This window comes from Numenius arquata, chromosome Z, assembly GCF_964106895.1.
Source record: "Numenius arquata chromosome Z, bNumArq3.hap1.1, whole genome shotgun sequence".
Lineage (NCBI taxonomy): Eukaryota > Metazoa > Chordata > Aves > Charadriiformes > Scolopacidae > Numenius > Numenius arquata.
Window position 1 is genome coordinate 15,464,499 of NC_133616.1, and position 27,217 is coordinate 15,491,715.

Here is a 27,217-nt window from a genome sequence, read left to right on the forward strand (position 1 = left end):
GGGAGAAAATACGATTAAAAGCTCTTGGGTCAAAATAAGGACAGGGAGGTCACTCACCAATTACTGTCACAGACTTGGGGAAGATTAATTTAATTTCTTGTCAATTAAAAATAGAATACGATAGCAAGAAATAAAACAAAAAACACTGTCCCCACATGCTCTCCTCTTCTTCCCAGGCTCAACTCCACTCCTAAGTCTTCTACTCCCTCCTCCACTGCCTGAGCAGCACAGTGGGATGGGGAATGGGGGTTGCAGTCAGTCCATAAAACCTCATCTCTCTTTCCCCTTCCTACTCACACTGTTCTCCTGCTCCAGCATGGGGTCCCTCCCAGAGGATATAGTCCTTCATGAACATCTCCAACATGAGTCCTCTCATGGGCTGCAGTTCTTCATTAACTGCTCCAACATGAGTCCCTTCCATGGGGTATAGTCCTTCAGGAATGGACTGGTCCAGCATGGGTCCCCCACAAGACCTGCCAGAAATCCTGCATCTGCACAAGCTCTTCATGGGCTGCAGCTTCCTTCAGGGCACATCCACCTGCTCCAGCATGGGGTCCGCCATGGGCTGCAGTGGATATATTTGCTCTGACAAGGTCTTCCTTGGGCTGCAGGGGGACAACTTGCACCACCACGGTCTTCCCCAGGGGCTGCAGAGGAATATCTGCTTGCTGAAGGGAGCACCTCCTCCCTCTCCTTCTTCACTGACCTTGTTGTCTGCAGAGTTGTTTCTCTCACATTTTCTCACTCCTCTCTCACACAGCTGCTGCACAGTGGTTTTTACCCCCTTCCTGAAATATGTTATCACAGAGATGCGAGAAGCATTGCTGATGGGCTCAGTTTGGCCAGCAATGAATCCATCCTGGAGCTGGCTGAAACTGGCTCTGTCTGACATGGGTGCAGCCCCGTGTCTCTTGTCACAGACCCCACCCTTGTAACCCCCCTGCAACCAGAACTTTGTCATGTAAACCAAATACAAACACCAAGAAAACTAAAACCTCCAAAGACTCTCTGGAATATCAGAGCTGTAAGGTCTCTAACCACAGAACTTACTTGCCTGTGACTTATGAGGTCCCAGTTAAGGTATTCATATATTCAAGAGCTTTCATCAGTTTGAGGGCAGGCTACTGTTCTTCTGATAACATATATTGCAAGTCAAATTGCTGTTCAGAAATTGCGAAATTTCAGTCATTCAACCAAAAAGAGCATTCTGTACCAGTGTAGGTCTGGTAACAGATCACCCAGCTCAAGCAATGAACAACAAATAGTCAAGATAAGCAAGTCACAAACAATTTCATAACCATGCCGGTGCAATTGCCATAACAAGCACCATTCAAAATCTCTCGCTGTTTCAACTAAATGAGTCAATGATTGTTTAATGCGAGCACGATTTGTTAATAATGATGAGTGATAAACACACTCTCTTTAGTGGTTCAGATTGCATAATCATCTCAGCTCTTTGGTCAGCCAAATTGGAAATTTCATTAGACACGTGAACCTCTTACAACGCTTTTGGTCTTCCATGCTTTGGCTAAATCAGAAATATAGGATAATATCTTTCTGCTGCTGTTTTGGTACTTCTGATAGGAAGTGCCACCAAGAAATGAGGACCTAAAAAGACATGTAGGTTGAGGACCTAACTAAGGGAAAGGATAAATTTTGATTCAACTCAATGGATGGTTAATGTTTAATAACATTAATAAATTCATCTGAAGTATTATGTTGATTTCAATAAGCCTTATTTCCATATTTCCAATGTAAAACTCTTGCATCATCCTTTAAAATATCCAGAGAACATCTAGAAAACCAGGTGGTCTTATCTTGTCCATATTTATATTCCTTTTATTGAATTTTATCTCCAGATTGGCTTATGTATCCAGTTTTCCCATCCAGAGACTACAGTGTTGATGATTGAACCTGCATTAAGATAGGTGAACAGTAACCTGTTGACAAGATGATCTGAGGTGGCTGAGAGGTTATAATTCAATAAAAAACTTTGAATACCTTTCAGATGTCATGGGTGATTGACTGCTGTTTTATGTGAAGAGGCGAATCTACGGTTTCAGTTTGGGTTCATTTTTAGATACCGTCTGTAAGAATACAGCTGTACAAAACCCAGCATCTGTTCCAGCCCATGTAGATTCAAACTACCTGAATATTCTTCATCAAAGTCCACCAAAGGAAGCAAATAAGCATAGAAATGAAGCTATAAAACTTAACCTATTTGGGACCTTTTGATTTTTTTGTAAAATCAAATGAAGAGCATAATATTTTTCTAAGAGCTTATGGAGAAAACAGCTCTGCAAACGTATTTGTTCCAAATACAAATAAATATTCATAAACTTTAAATAATCTGATCTGGGTTTTGGATTGCAACCCACCCCTTAACAAACTGTCTCTTGATGGAAAACTGCGTCAGGACTGCACTAGCAAGCACAAACATGGTAGATAGGTAGAAGCAATTGTTCCCACCAGCTCAGCTTTGCAGTCCCCTCTACAGCACTGTCTATTTCAGGCCCACAGTGCAAGAGAGACATTGAGAAACCACAGTGATGCCAGGGAAGGACCAGTACCCTGGAGCCAAGCCATGCCAGGGGAGGCCAAGGGATCTGGGCTTGCTGAGCCCAAAGAGGATAGGGCCATAGAGGGAATTCACTCTTGTCTTCACCTACCAAAAGAGCGGTTATAGGGATGACTGAGACATTCTTCTTAAAGGTTCCCAGGGAAGACAAAGGGCAGTAGTAGCACCTTGCAACAAGGAAAACTAAAACAATTTTTACAGTGAGGATGGTTAGGTATGAGCAGGTTGCCCACAAGGCTGTGCAATCTCCATCCTTGAAAATATTAGACATTCACCTGGACAAAGCCCTAAAATAACCTCAACTAACTTTGAAGATGGTCTTGCTTTGGGGAGAGGGTCGGATTAGAGACCTCCAGAAGTCCCTAAAGGCCTAAGGTACTCTATGATCCCACGATTTCATTAGAAATTGGGGCTGTAAAATAATATGCTATTTCAGAGCCTCAATAAACTTGAAGAAAAAAACTTTAAAAACTTGAAGTCAGCAGGCTTTCTTATTGATCCTTCCTCTCAATTACAAGAGATGCCTCAGCAAAGCATTCAAAACTCATTAGCATGATTTCATCTTCCCCTGAAAAAAATCAGGAAACGAAGAAAAAAGATTGTTTGTTATTTGTCTTCTATATTTTTGTTGGTGGTTTTTTTTTCTTTTGCATCACATTGCATGATGAAGTTCTTATTTACAATCCTTGTAATGTTGTTTCCAGGACCTGGGACTTTTCCAGCAAAAAGCCAGATATTGCAAAATATCATAATAAAATAAAAGCAACACTGAACCACTCTTTTTCTCAGATCTTTATCTTTGATTGAAACTACAGTTCCTAACTCATCAGAATATTAATGAGGAAAAAAAAACATTAAAGAATGTGGTGGTCTCAGTTAGCTGTGGTAAGGAAAGGTTTCTTAGGATTTACACACAAATATTGTGTTCCTGGCCGCTATGAAGTACTTCTGAAAATCCCCTTTAAATTAAGTTATTCTTTTCTTCATATGTACTTTGCATAAAAATATTGTGTTTCTGTGCTGGTTATGGAAAACTGCTGCTGACACTGCTGACAGTTTTCACTTAAGCAGATACATGTGCATAAATATTTAAATGTAACTGAGGTGATAATAGTAAATAGTTTCCCAGTGCCTTATATTGTATTTTATGTAATTTAATTTAAAAGCAATGTCAGACAACTATTTTTGATACTTTACCCACAAGAATACAACTGTTAACACTTAAATACTCAAGCTCTAATCACCTTTAAAAACAACCACAACCTTTTCCTATATCAGAGTGAAAGGAAATAAATAAATACAAATATAGGCTCCTAAACTTGGAATGCAGCTAAAGACACTGGCTAAAATTGAGTCAGGCTGTTCTGGAATGAGGTCATAAAAATAATTTTCTGAGCAGATAGTATCTTTTTACCCAACTTAAGTTAGGATAAATAGAATAGTGGAAATTTTGTAGGTTGGCTCTTGGAACGTGACAGGACAGGCCCTCCCCTTCAGACTCTCCCTCCCTCTCTAGGCACCTTGAAAGTGCCCCACACATAATTTATGAATTACATTTTATTTCCTCCCACTGTCCCAAAATGTTTTGAAAAGCAAGAGTGAAGTCTGAGTACACCTCAGTAACTTTAGCACTATTTTGATAAGGTAAGTATCTCCCCCAAAATAAAATAATTAAAAAAAAAAAAAAAAGAATAATAAAAAAAAGAAAATTTAGAATTAAAAATCAAAGAAATATTGATGCAACTTAGGGGATGGACATGTGCCTAAATTTAGCCAACTTCACATTTTGCAGTAACTGTTTAGCAAAACCATATGGTTGTGATTACTGTCCAATACGTTCTACTTCAGATTAGATGGGACTGAGTTCAAAAGGAATAATCAATATTTCCATGCATCTAAAATTCATTCCCAATTTTAATACAAATTCTTCAAAAGTATTACTTCCTACTCACACTCCCCTCCATTTTATGTCTTTTTCACATACCACTAACCATAGGGCTATTGTGTCCATCAACATATGATAACAAACATATGATCTACTAAAGAAGCATTGCAAAATTACTTACTTTTCTATTTTTAGCCTTCTGATACACTAGGACTTAATAGCAGGCATGCGACACCTGACAAATTCACGCCGTCTATTCAGAACTTCCCCATAATTACTCAGTGTACATGTGCAAAATTACCACTTGGTTTCCCTTTTCCTATGCCCTGTATTTCAGAGGGTCAGAAAGCTTATTCTAAAAGGTGCTGACCATGAATTGTTATGAAAAGCAGTGTGTTTGACCCTATTCACCCTCAGTTCAGACTGTGTTTTATTTTGGAATTTTTATTGCTATGTCCAGTATTATTCTGCAATATTTGCTTGAAGATGGTCGATACTTCCAACCGATTTGCCTGAATTTGTGGCACTGTTCATAAGAAATTATTCCAATTTCCACTGTATATCATGGCTGCCAAAAGTAACAGATGTTCCCTCTTGTAATCCTGATACTTTCTTTGCCATACTGTCATACAGGTGTTAAATGTAATATGAGACATCTGAAAAGAACATTTGTCAGAAAAATACAGTAAAACATGAACTATCCAAACAGTACTTGGAACACATGTGAGCAGTTTGTTATAGATGGCAAAACCAGTAGCTGCTTGTGAGGCTTTTCTGGGTTGTATCCTAACAGAGGAGGAACCAGTTAAGAATAATAAAGTACAAGAAAACTGTGTCAAGGCTGTGTGAAAAATAATAAAATATTAATTTTAGGAAAAGAAAAGGAAACAGGAATAGCAAAAGAAAAACAATGGCATCCAGGAAAAGAAAGTTTTAAAAGCCCAGGGACTAAGACTAGAGAAAAAAAATGTAAGGGGATAAAGAAATTATGAAGAGTTATTAGTCCTCTGAAGAGGTGGGAGCAGAATGAATGTCCCCATTACACAGGAAGGATGCAGGAGAATAGGGGCCTGCCACCAAGGCCAAACACAAAAAGGAAATATGCAGGAAGGGGAAACAAGGACAGATTGCTAAGGACAAGTATAAATATGCATGCATGGTTAAAACCAGAATGGGAAAGTCACTAAAGGAGGTACAGCTAACAAGACCTGAAGAATTTTGTTCTGGAAGCAGAAAAAAGATTGAGAGGAGCGCTGGCCAGATATTCAGCAGGAGGGAAGGCTATAGCCAAATGATGCTGAGAAAGCCAAAGGTCTTCATGTCTTCTTTGTATCAATATTCGCTAAAAAGATCCACTAGAAACACTTGTCTAATACCAGTGACAAAAGGGTAATATTTCAGACTAGAATCATTAAAAGCAAATTAGAGACTGGGTCATGTACTTCAACAGATTTATTTCTTTTTAAAAACATGTGATCCTGGCAAATTAGGATGTAAAAAATAACTGGCCAAAGGAATCTCAGAACTGGTTAGTGATTAACCTAAAATTCTTGGACCAAAACATTGAAAAAGGGCAATACTGGGCTCTTTTATAAAACTGAGAATTGAAAATCACCTAATTTAATTTCAGTTACTGGACTGTTATATATATATATATTTATTTTTTTTTTTTCCCAAAGAAGATAATAGCAAGGTGAGCAACAGACAGTTGTCCAAGGTCCAGTCCTGTTGCATATTCCTACTGATGACTGGATAGGGGAACAGACAGCAGGTTTATTACAGGGGCACTACCTGAGAGTTATCACAGCCATGCTAGAGAAGACAATGAGAAATCAAAGCAGCTGCAAGAAACCAGAGAAGTGCAGGGTACCATAGGCAGACAACAAGTGTCAACTGCATGGGAACAGGAACAACCAGCTTGGGCAGCAGTGCTGAAGAAAAGGATCTAGAGATCATTATGAAGCACATGCGGAACAAGAGTCACCATCATGATGCTGCAAACAAAATGCAAATTCCCAGGTGGAGGAATATAGCCCACCAGGTGAGAAGCAATCCTCCTGCTCTGCTTAGTACTGGCAGTGTCCCAGAACCACGTCCCATTTGTGATACTCCACTAGCTTTGAGTGAATGAAGGGAGTGCAGAGGAGAGCAGTCAGACAGTCAGAGGGCCAGAAAACATGAGTTGTGAGAACAAGCTGCAGGACATGAGGTTGGGCTATTGCAGAGAAACCTGAAGAGAAGCCTAAAATCCAGCACATACATCCCTTCAGCTACAGAAAGGATTCTTGGGAAAGGAAGGGGATAACAGACCTCCTTCTCTTCAGTGAATGGGACAAAAAAATGCCATGCCTTCACTGCCATGAAAACTCATATGAAAACACAAAGAAATGCTGTCTAATCCTAAAAACAGTTAAGCATTGGAATACAGAGCCTGTGTACGGTGGAGAATCATCACCATCACCAGCCTTTAGGAAGAGGTAAGACAAACATCTATAAGGATTGGCAGAGATACAGATGAAGTCCATTCTTTCTTTACCTTCCAGCGGTCTGTAATAGCTATTGCCATAAGAGACCTGGTAAGTGCAAAAAACAGTTGTGTAATTTCAGTACCTGTCTTCCATTTGGTCATTTTGTCTGATGTTTAAAACAACCAGGTTTTGAAAGTACCCCTGATGAATTGTTATTTTCCTAGAATGTTCACTGGAAAGTAGATGTTGGAAAAGTTGGGGAGTAATTCTATTCAGAAGCCACATGAATAGTTCACAGAGAAAACTGGCTGTAGACAACATCCTATCTCAGGAAAGGAGCCACTTCCAGACTTCTGACTCCAGAATGAGTCACAACTCAGCTGTGTTGGAGAGTCACTGAAGTCAATACTCACTGGCTTCTTCTAGGAAATCAGCTAAAGTCCACCTGCTGACATGCACTGAACAGGCAAATGATACAATGCAGCAAAGGTGCATCATGCTGAAGGTGAGGTGATGGACACACAAGGATCCAGATGTAAAATCTCAGAGCAAACTATGAATTTAGGTTGCATCTTCTGTGGGCTCTCATGCACCACATCAAACTTCCTTCCAGGTGCAAGTGGCCATTAGAGGTGCCAGTTCTGGGGCAAGGATTCCCAGATCCCTCCTATAAAATGGATGTAAGAAAAAAAATCCATTCCCTTGTATCATTATCAGATTTAAATAACTTTTTTTTTCCTTACTATTACATTACAGTTGAATACTGTATACTCCTTGATACCTGGGAGTATACAGCACCTGATGCCTGCTTCAAAAAACATTTCTTTTCATTGCTTATCATGCTGTCAAGCACAAAATTTCTGCAATAAACTTTCTTATCTGCATATCTGCCTCTAGTGAAATTTGTGTGTGTGTGTGAAAATTTAGGCAACATGATTCAGTCATTTCCAAGCATAAGACAAAGTACGGTGTTTTGGTCATATTAAAAATCTTGGTGATGCTGCTTTTGTAATATAGTTTTACTTGTGTAAGACAGAAAATTTTAATTGAGGCCAGCCACTGACAGAGAGAGCAGCAAAAGTCAGAAGTGACTTGTTTGCAGTTTTCCATTCCTCCACACTGTGCTGCTTTCACATAAGACTGCTGAGTATCTCAGGACACTGCTTAAGTATGTCAGGAAAATAAAATGTTGTTATTTTTGGTCAGGGTAGAGCCCCTCATTGAGGCCACACTGTTTCAGGAATAAATGAACATTTAGCAGATGAAGCTACTCTTGGCCCTGCCCTTTTCCTTGCCCCCTGAGAGATGGTGCTATGCCTGAAGATATCTGAGCTCCTCATGAATCACACCAGGCTCCAATACAGTCAATGAAAGGTAGCTGAAGTGACAGTCAGCACAGTCTGTAGCTCTTACCACTGGTACAGACCAGAAGCAAATGCAGTCGATCTGTCTCTTGGAGGATGTGGGAAAGCCATTTTTGTTTGTTGTCGCCAACCTGGTTGCGGGTGCTGAGGAGGTGAGCACCAGAGAAGCAGCACAGCGGGACCTTGCTTGTACCTCAGCAATGCTGGCTGCTACCTTGGCCCTTCAGCCATTACCAGCAGTTAGTATCTAGGAAGGCTTATCCTGCCCTTGTGTCCAGGGCTCAACAGCTGCTTTTAGAATATTGCACAGGAAACGCTTCTCAGAGAAGGACCCCTGGCTGGCACATCCAGTCAGGAGATGTTTGCTCTTTTATGCCTGACAGATCATAAAGAGATCATTTTTGTACTTAGTTTCTGGAGGAGAAATCAGGAAGAAGAAAGAAGTCTGAACTGGAGCAAAGCCTACTAATTTTCCACTTCAGTGTTACAACAATTAAAAGAGGGTGGAGAGCATCTATAGAAAGTAGCAATTCAATTGTAACTATCATGTATTTTTTCCTGAAAAAACGTTCTAAAGATTTTTATTGGAGGTACATAGTTCCCAGTCGTATTCTGCTAAACAATCTCACTTTGTCTTGAGATTTCCTGGGCTGGATGTCACACCAAGATGCCATTATACAATGATCCCATTACAACAGTATCTTGGGTTATAAGATGTACCCAGATGTCGTCTGACTCACTATCTGCCTCAAAATAAAAAAAATAGAAAAATAAATTTGACTTTTCTGAATAAGATAGCTAAAGTGACTGTTTATCACAAAAGCTTAATTTGTTCAACCCCACTTTTAAGAAGAAAATGCAGGAATTTTTGGTGAGATAGTATTTTATTTTTAACATTTCAGGTAGCAGATTAAGCAATCCCAGACAATTCTCTGGAGCAAAAGGCATCTCTTTTCTTGTTCCCTGTTCATACCAAATAAATCCCTTCTTTATTTTTGGCCACTGGGAAGGCACAATGCAGGTCATGAAGCTGCAACCCCATTCTTCCACAGGGGATCACAGGGAACAGTTTTCTCAGCGTTTCCACTTCACCAAGCATCTGGGGCAGGATGCACATGTTCTTTCTCACTAATCCATGAAGTTTATTTCCACAGTACATTCTCTTTGTGTGATATGGGCACATAGGATTTTTTTTTAAAAGGGAAAGAAAAAAGGATTTTCATTTTTTCAAGCTACAAGTAACAAGAAACTTCAGATAGATTTTCCTTGGTACTTACATGTACACTCTTCCTTACTTTGTAAATTTGAATTGTGTTGCTGTGTTGGTGTAAACAAACAAACAAAAAGGTAAAATGATAATAGAGTATTTATATATAGTTGAACCTGTCCAGATAAAACAAGAACCAGCCTGTACTCCACTACTTGTCCTCCAGAACACAAAACCAGGAATGAACATTTCTCTGATCACAAAGTATTCTCTGTAACATCTAATTCTATTTTCATTAGTCTGTCAAAATTGTACCCTGCTAAGGAAGTCACCTTCTCTGGTTTATGAATAGCTGCAGTTCCCTGATGAAAGCAGTGCTGCATAATTACCATCACAATCTTTATGTATAATACTAGAAATAAAAAGTAAGGGTCAAGCCTAAGTGAGCTAGACACCTCACTGTTATTTGATTCAATGGAATGTAAGTTCCTAATTCTTATGAACTACTGATTTTGCTTTATCACAATATTTTTCAAGGTGGGAATTAGGTGAGCAGTTTACAATGCATGATCAAATTTTAGCAGATATATTTTATGAGTTGACTGCACCAGCTTTTCTTTCTTTCTTCCCTCTGTTGAGCACCTGTTTTGCAAATTTTTTGACCGTAGACACAAACCAAGAAAAATGTGCTCATTTCTAGTTCTATGCTCTGTGTAGTTCTAATAGGATTTGTAGAAATTCATTGATTCATACACCACAAATAACAGTGAGAATGTAAATTTTACTGATTAGGAGGGAAAGAAACAAGGCATGTCTTCTGAAGTAGACACTCTTTATTTGTGATTTTGTTTTTAACTCCTGTGACATTATCAGGGTTGCCCTCTGAGCAAAGCAGTTGTTTTGATTCTTATTTATAACTCACCAAAGTCACTATAGTGTGCTCTTTTCTTTGCCCTGAGAAAACTGTGATCCAGTTTGTTCATAAAGAAAGTTCCTGTTCATTTCATCTCATCTTTTTAAGGGTTCCTCTAGACTTCTGAAGAATTTTACTAGGCACATTGATATTTTTGGTGTAAATCAAAGTGATTTTCGCTTAGCAGACTCCATCTGCTTGCTTGGTAAATCACTTTCTAATTCAAATTACAGATGTTAAATACAAGGCCAGAGTTTTAATCCATTCAAAATCTAATCTCTCAGCCCCATGCTGTTAAGGTAGGTAAATAAAGTAGTGAGGCTGCCACTTGGAAAAAGAGCAAGGGCTCCTCTCTTCTTGTTTCCATTCATGAATCACATCATGCACTGTTCCAAGAATAGTGCTGCATTGCTTGAAGATAAACATCATTTGCAATTATTATATATTACTAAGAGAATCAAGTGAGTGCATGATCACCAATACAAGCTGCATTCGAATTTTGTGTCCTTCTTCACACACAAATTAGCAAACTGTGGGTGCTATCTAATTGGAAATAGGACTTAGGGAGAGTTAATTTTAAGCTCAAACTTGAAACTTTACTTTGCAAAACTTTAGATAGACTACCAAAACCAGCTTTTGCAAGTAGCTCTCAGTTTGTTTAGTTTAATTTTCAGTAACCAGTTTAACTCCAGCTGCTAGGAACTGGTACACATTCTGTAACTGGAACGACTGAGTCAAACCACATATGTCTTTAATGGGGCTTTTGGCAAGCATGGCATAGATGCTATTATGGAGGCTGATACAAATAAAACTAATAGTTTATTTCATGCTTTACAAATAGAAATCAATGTTTAGGATAAAAATAATGCAGTTTACACACAGTAAAAGTATTTACAGAGATAAATCACTAATAGGCGTATTATACTATTGTTCATACTATTGTTCATTATATCTATGTTGATAAATTACCAGCTAAAGGGAAGGTGGCTGACAACTACACAAAACGCTCAGAAGGTGATACATTTTTAAAAGGTTAATGAAATCAGTGTAAACCTGTCGATCTTGCAGTCTGAATTTCCTGATTTGAAGAGAGTGGGATTTTTAAAACTTGTGCATGTTACAGCTTTATATTAAAAGTTGAAGCTTACTACACCATTCAAATTCAATACATTTGGCCTATTTCTAGCAGCTGTTTGGCTCCAAGTACAAGTTTCTTATTTCAACTGCAACCTCAGAAGACACATCGTAAAAGCACTTTTAAATATCGGAAATTCCTGATTTAAGGGATTATTTGTAATGTCTCTTCTGCGGAGGAAGATGAGATACTTTGTTAGATAAAGACATGCCTGGGGATTAGCAAACCGGACAGTACACAGCCAGTCTTCCACAGATGCAAACCATTTCAACACACTGTGCTGACCGAAAGTTAATGTTCATAATAGTTGACAGTAGGTTTTCAATGATTTTATGTGAATAATTTTAATACAATCCTTTTTCCATTCAAATATTGTCTATTTCTTCAAATTTGTTTGGCTTTTATGTGAATCACTTCAGAGGAACTGTCTACGTGCAAAGTTCTTAGAGAGGAAGAAAGGACATGCAAAAGGACATTAAATTAATGCATTTAAGGGATCCCATTACAGTTTGATGCTCTAGTCATCGCACTACTTTTACAGTCAGGTGAGACCTCAGTGCAGTGGGGACTGGAGTTGCTCAGACTACCTGTGGCAGCCATGGGGTGTTTCCACACACCCCATTACCCCTTGATGCCCAGCCCCTGCAACCTCTACTCTCCAGCAAGGGGAACCAGGCACGCATAATCCTGCTCCGAGACACGGGGCTGGTTCCATGGACTCTGTGGCGCAACAGGGAGTCTGACTTGAATGCAAATACAGCAATAAGCCTGTTTCTAGAAGGAATATTGGGTTTATGTGGCTGTTAGCCAATTTTACCTGATACAATTACACATTCAGTAAAGCCCTAAACCAACACTACAGAAGTTGATAGGAGTTTGTCCTCCACGTCAGCTGGAGTAAAATATAACTTTAATTTCTTTTTAAGATGGCATGTCTCATGGCTTATTTGCCACTGATTTTTTCAGGCTGAATTTTTATTCCTGTGTGTGTTTTTAGCTAGAGAGAAAATAATGGGATTTAGACCTGTAAGGATATTTATCTCCTGAAATCTTATATTTCAGATGTTTTTCAAAAAACATATTAGTAATTGAAATTGCACAAAAATGGGAGAAAATTCACAGAAGTGTCTTAAACAGCACAGTCACTAAATAGAGATTCCTTGTGATGTCCATGAGATGTTGGAAGGTGAGGACCCTGCAGACTACTGAGGCTCTAAGATAACTAAAGAGCTCCATTTCATTGACTAAACTAACTTATTTAAGGTCAGGACAATGCTTTATGGGACTGATAAAATTCACTTATGACAAACTTGGTATGATTTCTGAAAAGAAAGAAACAGGATATAAGGAGTCCATTCGAAGGCCCCAAAGTTCACTGTGATGAAACAGCTAGACAGGGATACTCGCTGTGAAAATAAGTGTGTGTTTTACGTCAATGTGTGATGAAGCTAGTTCTGCAAGATACTCCTGCAAGTCAGTTGTTGCTCTTTTAACTTCTTTGTGTTGTAGAAACAGCTTCAGGCTTAACACCCACCACACCAGCAACTGGACAATGACTAAGAAAGCAAATCTGGTTTGCTTTCCAAGGACATTCCTCAGGGTGAGATGAGTAGCTTGAAGTAAATGGATTGTTTAGCTAAGGAAAGTTAAGACTAAAAAGAAGAAATCCTAGCACTGTGATTATGGTATTCAATTGTTCTTCATGCCCACTGGTGGTAGGAAAAGAATTCAATTTAACTTGTCCTGTAAAAAAATGCTGCTTTCAAGAATAAGTTTTTAACAATAAAGACAATCTAGCACTGGGAAAAGCTACCTATGGTTGTTGGTGAAAGTCCTTCACTGGAGGATTTTAAGACAGACATCTGTTATAGGTGGTCTCATTATAGTCGTTCCTCTTCCAAGCAAGAGGATGTCTTCAGTAGATGTCTTGAGATCCCTCCCAGCCATGCACATCCAAGACACTTGGGAAACAATGTGTAGATAAATCTGGCAGCTTCAGAGAAAGAACGAATGTCACAAGCATTTACGCAGTGACTCACCATCGGGTGAGGTAAGCACTTGAATGGTTATTTATTATTGTTCTATTTGTCATTCAGATTACTTTGTTACTGGAGAGCTGGTACAAACTCAGCTTTGTCAGTGGGCTTCCACTGCCTGACATTTTCTATTAGATAAGATTTTTTGTGCTTTCTTTGAAATCAATTAAATTATTTGCAAAATAATTTCAGTGGTCTTCAGGCAAAAGTCCATAAGCTACAGAAGCCCCTTTATTGGCCCAAGAAGTTTCTTTCAGGCCAACCTGGGCTATAAGCTGGGAAAAGTGTGCTGTACCTCAAGAAAAAGTTATTATTCACCTCAGTAAATATCTTTTCCAACAAGTAGTAATGACATAAAATATGCTAAAGAGGTAGGTCCACACTAGACTGAGATATCTGAGAGTTGCAAGGGCAGATGCACCTGGAAAGAAGAAAACCAAGGATGTTAAATCTGTTCGTGTCTGGTTTTGTGTGTGTAGGAGAGAGAATTCACACATGTGCATACTAGGTTTGCTGGTTAATATATGTATGTGCGTGTACACATACACACACTGCCAGTCAAGTTGCAGGTATATTTAACTCTGTTGCATACTTATATAGCACTAAGTTTCTCAAGGTCTGTCTGATTTATTTACCCAACCAACACAAATCCAATGTATTTTCACAATCCAATTCAACATTTAAAATAATGTTCTAGTAAGTAGTTATATCAGATTAAAATACACTTCCTCCATATATTCATACCAAGAAAAAAATTCAGAGATCACGGAAAATTAACATTAAAGGCTTGCAAAATCATCTTTATGCATATTATGGTTACAGTTAATCTTTTCACAATATTTTCCAACTCATTCTTTCATTCTAACAGTATTATTGCTCATCTGACTTTGTGCTGTACTGTGAAACTTGATTCCTGGTCTGTAACAGGGTTGCTGACAACTACCACCTTTATTTCTTTTGTGAGCATTCTTAGCTAAAATCCCTTATGCCTAACTCTTTACAACATCAAAGTCTAGAAAAGGACAACCTCTCAAATAAATTCAATGCCCGAACTGTGGGACTGGTTAGAGTCTATTCAGCAAACACGACATCTCATGTTAGCTTTTCCCTTGTGTTTGAGTTAGGACTAATTATGAGGTTTTTCAAGACTATTTCACTAATTTAAATTACTGTATATGTATATAACCATTAAGGGTACAATCTGTACATCTTCATGAGGAGTCTAGCCACAGTATTTTGCAAGCTTATTGATCGAATAAAGGTCTAAGTCTTAGCAGTGACAGCAACAGAGCGTAGCAGTGAGAGCTGCACATGGAAAAGAGGTAACAGCAAATGAACATATTTGCTCCTACTGAACATTGATATTTTAAACCTAATTAGATACTAAACATGCTGCAGTGTAAAGTCACTTTCTGTGCCTTAAGTATATGCTTGAGGAAGGAGGTGCTCTCCAAGTTAGCCTGCAATAATATCAGACCACCTAAAGTAAATGAAGGATAAAGGGCCAAATCCTGCCCTGCCTTCAGCTGACATAAAGTCTTTGGAAGTCTTTTATCTTGAAGTTGGTGAGTTTAGGCTAGATAGAAGAGGTTGATCTGAGTTTTGCACTGATACAAGTCCCGCTGAATATGATTTACAGCTTTGGTTCATTATGGCCTGTTTTTGAACTGACAGTCAGAGCAATGGATTTATTTCCTTTAAAAAAAATAAATTGTTTTGAAAAAAATTCAAGCTTAGCTTACTGCCAGGTTTCAAAGGAAGCTAAATAGCCCAAACTAAGAGGAAAGGTCCCTTTGGGTGGCCTGGAAATATGGACAGTGAAACTGGAAAGGGAAAAGCAGTTCACAGACTGTTTATAAATTATAAAGCATGAAAAAAAAAAAAAAAAAGCACTATAAATGTTCTAAGCATTATTCCAGTTGCAACATCAGTTTGGGGGGGAAATGGTCCCTGCAGGATGCAAATCAGCCACAGAAAAATGTGGGATTTGCTCACAACAAATTAAAACCAGATCAATTGATTATCAGGGGACAGCATTCAGATTCCTACTCTGCTGAAGGGAAGCACCATAAAAGTTGCTCTGTTTCTCACAGTATGTACAATAGGAGTCCAAACCAGGGCCCAAGTGTGAGCTCAGCGAGATGCTCAGATCTCTCCAACCTCTAACACTGCAGATAAAAATTAAATGGAAATATGTTCCTACATGTTTGGTTCATTTAGAAACACTCCTTTGCACGCCATGCTATCTTAGCCCAATTAATTACTCCTCACCAAATATGTGAGAGGTAGGGACATGCCACTGCCCCAGCTGCAGGGTCAGAAACACTGAAACACAAACTAGTGATACCTGAGTAGAGTCTCCACAGTCTTAGTCAACTGTTCCCATTTACACATCTTCATAAGCACAAGATCACCCTTACCCATAGTGCTACAGAGGACTGGCAGTGACACAGCTTCCACACTCTCCTTGCCATGATGGGCATGTTTATGCCTGAGCAATTGGTCCTAAAAGCATCAATCCTTTCCTAAACAAACCCCAGGGAGCCCCATGACCAGTCAAACAGGTGAAGAATAATGACTTGGAGAGTTTATAGATAGATGGGGAGCAGACAAGCTGAGGGAAATCAAAGAACATGGCTCTGCTGCTACATGGATTATATGGTATTTTTCCCCCACAGAAGGAGCACAGAGGGAGGAAGGGCTGTGACAGCCTCAGGACCACACCACAACATAGACAAGGACCCTCTGTGACCCAGGGGAAGCTTACACTGTCTCCCTCAGGAGCCCTCTGGCACCAAGCTCAGAGATCTGGGCTTGGCCAGGATGGGAAGGAGAATTAGTCTCATTTGTTTGGCTCTAGACAATGCTAGAATAAATAGCTGCTCAGCCTTTGAGCTGAAGCACAGATGTGCATCAACCAGTTCCAGTTTGTTGTACAAATCTGTTTCTCTTTCCTTGTTTTGAATACAAACCAAAACCTCCAGAAAGGAAAGATAAAGATTGCCCACAAAAAAAGCTATCTGTGACCCTCGTGGCACACTGACAGATCTCTGAAAAACCAACAGCTCCATGAGCAGCAGCAACACAGATGAAACCTGATTCCCCACAGCTTTGTGTCCCAGGATTGCTTGGTAATGCCCTGACTCCATCTCTTCTCCGTAGCCTGTATTTACATTTATTTTGCCTCCTGGTGCAAGGCACAGGCTGTAAAGTGGTGAGGCTGGAGCCCGGCAGGACACACGGTCTCTGCACAGCCAGGACAGCTCTGTGGGCTGCACAAGGCTGGATAACAGGGGTTTTAAGTCTCAGACATGGTCAAACCTGGCCAATGACTAAATAGTCATTGGAAGTGGAAATAGCAGCAGCACAGCACCAAGGAACTGAATTCCTTTCAAAAATGGGATACAGTCTCAAGACCTGCTGTAATCCGTCTTTCTCAGAAGCACATCTCCTTGTTATGTGAATAGTCTGTGACAGTGTTTTAACTGCCCCTGAGGATTTTAATCCAGGAGTCTCAGGAATTCCCATAGTTGAGTCACACAATTTTGCACAGCAGTGTTTTCTATTGGAAAATGCACTTTCTTTTAACCTATATTGTTATGGAAGAATGAAATTTACTGATTATTGGCATTGAAATCATTATTTTATAAGAAACCATTCACAACACAAAATATTGCGGATAGTTGCTTCATTCAGGAAGAATTACCACCCCATTACACCAATTAACTTGAACACAGCAATTAAATAATTCAGAGAAAGTTAGGATGATTATGGGAACAAGAGAAATCTTCACTCTAAATCCCTGGTTCAAATTTGTCTCAGTGCTTGTTTATCCTGAGCGATGACTGTTCCGTAAGTTAAGTCACGCAGTATTTCTGGGCCTGTTTAAGAAGAAAACTGGCTTAGCAGATCTGTTGTTTTCCTTTTAAAATCTATAAAAATGATCTTGGTAGTTTTAGGCTATCCTCCTGCAGCTGACATGCTGTGATATCAGGAGCAATGTCAGAGGTTAAACACATACGAATTTAATGTCTCACTCCTGTAACAGAAAAATCTATGCTGTTGCTCTCCTATGTCCATTCTGTGACTAAAGAAAGGATTTAATTCTTTAGGCCTGAGTCTCAGTGTTGTCTAATACAGCCATAAAAACCCCTCATGTTTATACACCTCTGACATCATATTCTTTGGAGGAAACAGTCAGATAGAAGGGTCACTAAAACAGCAAGTCAGACAGTCACTAAGGATGCTCTGGCAACTTCCCAGTTAAATATCCCATAACTAGAGACTGTCAGAAATACAGACATGGAAAGTATCTGTGCCATGGGGAGAGGGAGAAAAATTATGTTGTTCATCTTTCCATCACGTTTTTGTATGTGGTGCCATTCTGCCTCCGTTTTTCTCTCCACTGCCCTCATCTTCTCTTCCTCAAGTTAAATCTGTGCAGTTCATTCAGCTGTACCTTGTACATCCCTGATCATTCTTCATAATGCTTCCAGTAAGCCTAAATCTTCCTTACCTGTAGTAATCCAGTTGAGGCCTTAACCATGCTGAGCAGAGCACGGGGACAGCTTATGCCTTGCTTTATGCAGCCCAGTTTGGTGGTTATCTTTTCAGCAACATGATATTGATGTTCTTTTTTAGCTCAGGATCCACCACAACCTCCAGATTTAAGAATTCAATCCCAATAGCTGCCCTCATCCTTTATTTGTGAAATTCTTTGTTTAAGCATAAGTTTTGTATTTGTACTCATTGATTTGTGTCCTGATCTTTATGAATGTATCTCCATTTTTTCAAGTTCAATTTGGGTTACAACCCTGTCAGCCTGTGATCTGACTGCTTCTCACTACTTTTAGGGATTTTGTGGGAAAATCCTTAAGCAGACACAGAGTGAATTAAAAAACCAAAATTGTCTTAAGGGGAGTCTTGGAAACATAATTTACCACTACTACAATTAAAAACTCCATGAGGTTTATTTTATTTTAATTTCTTTCCCAGATTTGAACAACATTGTACAGCATAGAGCAGAAAGTGCAAGTTGGTGCAGAAAGTGCAATGAAATGGTGATACAGAGCTGGTGTGTTTGGGAGAAGAAGCTATATGTAGAACAAACATTTTCTAAATTAAGCTTGGTTCACTAGTTCCAGGATGTTTGTTGAACAAGGCAGCTGGATAAAATAAGATTACTCAGTCCATAATCTGGCACTGTTTTCTAAACCAATATAGAGAAAAATGTTTTTGCATTTTGACAGATGCTGCTTAGCTAAGTGGCAAGTGACAGATCACCATTTCCATGTACTGTCAAACAGAAATCTGTATTGGACTTCTGAAGAAACAGGCCAATGGATTTAGTACTAGATTGGACAACAGAGACAACTGATTTCTTCCACTGGCTGATTTCAAGTGACTCAACCAAATCTATTTCAGAAGCATCCTGATTTGGAGAAACTTAATATTTAGCTCTCTGTCACGCTTTCTGTCACACAGCTACTCTGAGTACAATTTTAGGGGTACCGAGCTGCTGTGAAAATATAGTAGCCATTGCAGATGTTTAGTTGGTTTGAAAGTCAAAAGGGTCATCAACTGAACCCAGAGACTCAAGCACTCAGTATAATAAGATGCTTCATGTTTTTTTATGAAATGGAAGTTACTGCAAATCCCACAAGAATAGCTAAAAGTTGGTGCTTTGAAAATGCTAGCCTTAACTTCTGTTGTATTTCTTGTCTTTAAAATAAAAATGATGGACAAGTTCTGATAATAACATCAACTACTCCTATAATTATTGAATGTGACTATACAAACAAATCCAATGTCAAAGTGGGAGTTCATTCTTCAAAAATCTGTTCTTTGAATAATTTCATTTGCAAGTACAGAGGTAGTAGCTGTAAAAAAGCAAGGAAACTGGAGAAGCTTTTATTTTTGGAAAATGCAATTAATATTTTGTATATAGGATCCCATTAGTTTCACAGAGCTTGCGTGACCCTCCACAACATGAGAGATTCTTATCTCAGAGAACAGAAACTGGAGATTGGCTGGGAAAAGTCAGTACTTTTATACCTGTAAAGTACCATCCTGAAAACTTCTGCCTTTAACTGTTAGTCTGTCCTACCTAGCAGGAAATTGTTTCCAACTTTTCTAAGTCACTTTGGCAACATGCTCTTTGCCCTCCTGTTCATAAAATGCTGCAGGTTCATGCAGTGTACTTCCTCTGATTTTCCAAATGTTCCACTTCGTTTCCACATGATTATGACAAAATTTACTCCATAGGCAAAACAGCAAGAAACACCACAGAGGAGAATATGCATCAAAGTGGAAAGACACACCAGACCTTTATAATTAGCACGTTAATTGGGCCCCAGCTTCTCTGTAGCCAGCTACCAACTGTGTAGCACTCACTCTGCAGTCAACAGGAGATCCACAAAAAACACGTCGCATGGAGCCTTCTGCTTTTAAAACGTTGCTGAGACTATGCTTCCTGTCTGAACAACTATTGTTATATTTAGTTTTTCCCTTTCCTCTGCTATAGTTATCTTGATTAGTGTTTTCCACCAGTGGAATGCATATTAAGTTTAAAATCTCATTGTTTTACACATACATGAACACATGGAGTTGTCTTTCCCTCTTTCACCTGAGTATTTTCCTACTCACCAGTTTGTATAAGAGGTGGCCACTCATGTTCCATTCTGGTCATTCAAAATGAGGTGTACCTTACTTGATGCTGGCTCAGCATCACCGGGTAGACATGTCATCTGGGCCGGGCAGCTGCTGAAGCTCCCCCTACAATCAAAGGAGAGAGGTAAATATCTCCCATGAGCAATTTAGAGCATCCTTGGAGAGATATATAAAGTTTTGGGAGTAAATCACTCCCCTGACAGCACATCTTCTGCACCCATTGCAAGTCAACCTTTGGAAATGAGAAATAAGTAAGATGAACTTTGCATGGATTGCCATGGAATTGTCCCTATGCATAGGCTTTCTAGTGTTAGAATACTTTAAAGGAAAGTATAGGACTGAAGTTATGGTAACCTTTAACAAAGAACAGTTAAATCAGCTTCATAGTCTTAATAGTTCAGACACATATAACAGCTTCACCTGTGAATATATATTTCTCCTATTCACTAAACAGTGTATCCCATCACGAGGTATGATAGCAGCTGAAAATTTTCATGCAATGTTTTGCGGGAAAATATGGGGCATAATCAAATCATGGTTTTATTATTTTTGTGGAAAATAGCTGCTGCCATTCTGAAGAGTAGGGGTAAATTTCAGATCTTCGTTCAAACTCTAAGTGTATTTTCTTTTCCTTCCTCCCAAAAGTCACAGAGACAATAATTTTGTCTGGGTCCTGATTAAGCGTACACACTGAATGGAAGGGACTGACGTATCTACTTGCGTAGGAAGCAAATGTGAGTCTGCTTAAAAAGAATCTTTTTTTGAGAGGAAGAATTGAGAGGCATGGAACGCTGACTGCATCATTAGGCTAATTTTTACAAAGGCTCCATCGTTCAATATGCATTTTGAAAAATTAGATTTATAGAATCCATTTTGATTGTTGAAATTGGAGAATAAGTTGAAAGATAAGTTTCTTGCTCGACAGATCCAGTCTTACAGCTGTTCCAATAAATAGTGATCAACAAGATTATTTTTCACTTCCCTCCAGTAATCTGCAAACTCGTACCTTGACACTATGCTATATAGGATAAAGGAGACAAGATAAGGAATGCTAATGTTTCTTCCATACACCACTGACTAAATTCAAATCATTTCCACCAGACATAGACTGCGGTTACAATTGATTTATGCAGGAGATGTTTATTTCTGGTGATTTTTACAAAATTAATAATTTTCAGATCCTGGTGGAACTAATGGTGTTCAGTGTGTTTTGTTAGGATAAGGATAAGGTACTAGGATAAGAGTGGTTTTCTACTTGTAAACATGAAATTGAGGTTGTTTACAGATAACAGGTTTTACTACACTATTTTACAGTACACTTCCAGGATATTATTCTTCATGCTGAACAGCACATAGACTAACTTCTTCACATGATACTTTGTCACCTGGGGCTGTATTCTCATCCTTTGGATTTTTGTCTTTCTGCCCTTCTATGTATTTATTTACAGAAAACAGAACTCTAGGGACAAGGCAAGGCAAAAACTTCTGATATCCTTTGTTTACTAGTACCTAAAAATAAAAAAGGTGTTAGTCATATAGCTATTAGGGACTTTATCTAGGTCTTGTGAACATATCATACAAATCAAATCTTTCCTTTGACATTTGGTTCAAGATTAGATTACATTATACATCCTCTATTACATTATACATTATTACATTATACATCCTTCTTTAAAAAAAGAACAGCTTTAGCCTTATCCATTTACTTATAGCCAGATTAGCACATAAGGGAATGTATCGTACAGTGGATATAAGACCACTGAGAGATCATGAGCTTTTATACAGGGTTAACACCTTCTGCAAAAAAAATCCCTTATATACTACAAAGTTAAGACTTTCCGCAAAAAAAACCTCTTATATACTCAAACCCCACATTTATATATAAACCTCTTCATATAAAAATCTAACAAAAAAATGGGGGTTGGGGAGTTTGCGTGCGTGCGTGTGTGTGTGTGTGCAGTTTCCAGTAACTCCGTGCTTTAAGGTGAACATCTTTAAGCTCAGTGGGAGGCAGAGGCCAACTCTCCTGCGCCAGCCACTGAAGCAATAACCTGCTCATTCACACACCCACGCACGGGCAGACCTGGCGCAAGGCCTGGACAGCTATTCCAGAAGCACACAGTCAACAGATAGATAAAAAGATCCTGGCACTAGTTCCTCTAGGATGGCTGTATCCTCGGCAATGACTTCATTTATGACCTCTTAAAATGAGTTAAAAAGACAAATTAGCTTGGCAATCAAATTCTTCTCTGATGGCAAGGAGAAAAGAGACAAGTTAGTGCAGGCGAGTTTGTCTGTCTACCTGTCGTTTTCCTGCACATTCGTGCAAACTTTTTACTTGTCCCATCTCTTCATGCAGGAATAAAAGCCAGAGGCCTAGGCAGCAGCCCCTGAGGTATAATTCACAGACTCATAGAATAGTTTTGGTCGGAAGGCACCTTTAAAGGTCATCTAGTCCAACCTCCCCCTGCCATGGGCAGGGATATCTCCAACTAGATCAGGTTTCTCAGAGCCCCATCCAACCTGACCTTGAATGTTTCCAGGGATGGAGCATCTACCACCTCTCTGGGCAACCCGTTCCAGTGTTTCACTACCCTTATAAAAATTTTCTTCCTTATATCTAGTCTAATACTTTTGTCCCAGTTTGAAGTAAAACTGAACCAATTTTCTGTTCTGTAACTTTACATCCTAGCTAGGCCTCCTCTAACTCTCTGAAATTAACGGCATATTGTGGAGAAAACTGCTCATTCTCAGAATGATAAGACCAATGTTTGTGCTCCATGCCAAGGAATGGTATGCAGGGAGGCCCTTGCTTATACTTATTGCTATAACAACCAAGGTCAGCCAATTTCGTTATTTGCCCCCTCAGAGGGTCGGAAACTGAAAAAACGTAGAGGGGTCACATCAGTGGGGAGGAGTGGACAGGAGAGGTGACCCAAACCTGACCAACTGGGGTATTCCATCCCATCTGCCCCATGGGATGGTATAAAAGCTGAGGGATCAAAGGGTCAGCCCCCTTCCTGCGATGGCCGACATCCAGAGAGGACTCTGTCTGTTCATCTGCCTTTGATCCTGATCCGTGTGTTCCTGACTCCAGAGCTGGAATCCAGTTCCCATTCATCGCTGAGTCCAGTCTGGGACTTCCCCAGTGCCTGCCAGTGACGTGACTGTCATCCTGGGAGCTTGATACGGTTTTGTATATATTGTATCTATTTCATTATTTTCTTCTTTATTTTTATTTTAATATTAATTCTTCATTAAAGTAGTTTAGATCATTCTAAACTTCTGAATCTCCTTATCTCTTTCTCTCTTCTCTCTCTCTTTTGGGGGGGGGGAGAGGAAGGGGAAGGGCCATCTGTCGGTCTGGTTTCGGTAAATTCTGCCGAAACCACGACAACTTTATATTTTAGTTCAAAAACCATTACCTATTGCAACAGCCCCTACTAAAAGTCTGTCCCCAGCTTTCCTGTGGGGGGGGGTCTCAATAAGGTCACGCTGGAGCCTTCTCCAGGCTGAACAACCCCACCTTAATAACAAGTACTCCCACCTTAGCTCTTTTTGGTTTACATGAACGCCTGTCTGGTATCTGGGGTTATCAGACACCTAAGACTTCTCTCGGCTATGTGCTTTACACCTAAGGAAAAGGTGTGAGTCACTGTGCCTGCCCATGTGGGTTGCTCCGACCACCTAGCACCCTGTCTAACTTGCTCTCCAGCTCTGCTGTGCCCAGCAGCACAGAAGAACTCCAATGTGGCTAAAAAGCTGGTCTCAGGTTTTCGACACTTTTGCTCTACTCGTCTTCACTTAAGAATTTCCTAGCTGTGACAGCATAGCCGATGCATAGACATCATCTTAAATGTTTGAAAGTCCCATGTTTAGAAGCATTAGGCAGGTTATTTCCCAGTACGATGGGTATATCTATGACTAGACGTTTGGGTAGGCCCTTACTTCTTTTGGGTAAGGAGTGACCAAAGCTCTCGTATTAAAGTAAATTGTCATGAATACCTGAACTTCTGAAATATGTGACATTTCAGGTGGAACTCTAACACCTACTAATAAATGTTTTTAAAACAAGCAACCTCAGACCCAGAGTGGATGCATCTGAAGATTAACTGGTCGGGCAAGTGTTCGTACATGTCTGCAATGCTGCCACAAAATCTATGTACATTTGTTTCATTTGGAAGGCTATCCACATCAATGCCGTATAGATTATTTTGCTAGCATAGTGACAAAGAGCATAATTTCATTTGCCTTTTGATGGTTAACTTCCTTGCTCTTTGGAGACCGCAAATGACACTGAAAGAGAGAACACAGTGAACTCCTACAGCTACTATAAGCACGGCAGTAATATTTACAGCATATTTCCTTTCCACTATTGTTATTTTGTTTACTGAGAGTCTACATCAAAAGAAAGAAAACAAGAACATATTCTTCAGCCCTGAAGTCAACAACCTCCCATTCCTCAAATCAGCATCTAATTGAGATATGTGTGTCTGGTTTACGATGTCAATTGAACGTCATTGCTCAGTGTTTTTTCCTTTTCAACTGATACCACAAAAGCTGATGCACATTGTCAAGAGTACTTTTTAACTAAACCACAGTGGCAGGAAAAGCCACCTACATACACAATGTTTAATAAAACTGTGAGCATAAAAATTGTACTCCCTCATACACCTTACATATCAGACATGATGGAGCTCTTACTACAATATTACAAACATTTTATAAATTATTATATTTTTTTCTTCTCCAGTAAGCAAAGTAAGATACCACAGTAAGAAGTGCCCTTTAGAGGGCTTTCAGATAAAGGCTTTAGAAGAAAAAGAAAGCTATAAAAGAAGGTAGAAAGACCATCAACAAGAACTCTGCCTCCCACAGTTGAAATTCACCTTGTGCCTTCCTGGAAAGGAAGCTCCTTTCCAGGTCCAGTCTTACACATTTCTACCACACAAGCCAGCATCTACCAGACCTGCTACTGCTGATCCAGAGCTAAATTTTGCCCATCCTTGGCCTGAGGCATTGTAATTCTGTAGGGAAACACAGACTGACACTGTTGCAGGAGCTGTTCGAAGTTGTTTGGGGGTTTGGAACTTCTGCAACTGTCCTGCAGTTAAGACTGTAAAAAGGACATTAATACCCTTCATTGCCTGGGTTTGGTATTTTTCTCAGAGGGATTTTCTTCTGTACCCACAGCAGAAAATACTCACACTGGAAATTACCAGAGACACAAGAAGGGTTTGCAGAACTAACTTGTTAGATTGAGACAAAGAGAAGAAATGGGGCAGGAAGAAAGAGAGAGTAACAACATACGGAAAAGCAACAAATAAGGTGAGAAATGTCCACTGAGGGAAGAGAACACCCTCAACCGCCAGGCCATTTGGTTCAACTAAATCAAGGCTGTCAGTCTCACTGGAGATGCCTGAGACTCCCATGGACTTTAGGGCACAGAAGGAGGTTAGCCAAATAAAGAGCATATTAACTGATCATTTGCAAACCATCCCACCTTTCAGAGACATAATTTGAGCCCAGGTTATCTGTAAAGGTGAATACTGGCAGTTTTCTGCTTTTTTCACTGTCCTGTAGCTACCTTTCTTCTATGTGCTAGCTCAGCACCTTAAGTTTCTGATAATTAAAGGATCTTTTTTCCTTGCCTTGTTCTTCGCAGTAGAGCTTTTATATTTTAGCAGTGCAAAGGTACATGAAAATGCAAGTTGCACAAGAAATTTAGATAGCCAAATACTATTTGCTATTTAAATATCCCAGTGATCCTGTACCATTGTAACACATGTATTTGCATCTCAAGACATCTCTATTACTTTTGGATAATTCTCAACTGCTATGATATTCAACATCTTCCTTCAGTTGAGTTTTATCTTCAGAAACTTCTCAAAGATGTCTGCTTCACAGTAATTAGAAAGAATCCCAGACAATTGCGAGACCCACACTGCATGTCAGTGTACAAAAACAGTGGAAGAAAACAATCGAAGACCCTAAAGCTTTCCATCTAAGCAAACTGGCAGATATATCAGGCAAAATGAAGCCTGACTGCAAATGATTTTGCAAGACAGAGTTGCATGAGATGCATCAGATCAAAGTTTTGGGGTCTTCTGAAAAAAAATGCAAATCCGCGCATTTTAGCAGGGTGGAGTAATGCTATATTTTTTTTAAAAGGAAATTTTCCTTGTAGTCTAGCTTCCTGAAGAGCCTATGTGACAAAGTTAATGCTATAAAAATACAGGAAGTGGTTAGACTTTGAAAGCCTTTGCTTCACAGCACGCAGCATGCTGCAACTGAAACTGGTCTTTTACTTAGGCAACCACTGTTATTTTCTTTGTTTCTGATATGAAGCAAAGTTACACAGGTCTACAGTCTGTCTCCATTAAGACCTGCCTGTGTCTCACTTTGCTTCTTTTCCTAAGAAACCATGGCTACCGTAAAGAAGAATTTTATCATCACAAATACATGTGCAATTTTACCATCATCATAAAAACAAATGGAGACTCATAAGGAATTGGTTTTGACTACCCCAGAACATCCTAACTTCATGAACTATATTATACAGTAGGGTTATCAACATCTTTTTTTCCCTCAGTATCATTAAAAGAGCATCCTAGTCTTCATTATTCTTGCTCCATTGCTGTTTACAGAGTGTTGATAGTTTTCCTTTAGCCACAAGATTAATCTTATGACATCAACACATCAGAAGTCAATTAAATTAAAGTGATAAATGCACTTGAAGTTGTTATAAAAGGGATTAATAGTTTGAATTTGGGCACTAGATATGTATACACTTAAATAATAAGCTGCTTCATCTCTATATGAAGTCAGTGAGTGTATTTTGGTACTCGGTAACACCGCTTCATTTACAGAGATTCAGATAATGAACATTAGATGAAAATTTCAGCTGATAAACCCTTTCTCATTAAAGCATTGAAGTGTTTGCTTCATTTTAAGCATATTTA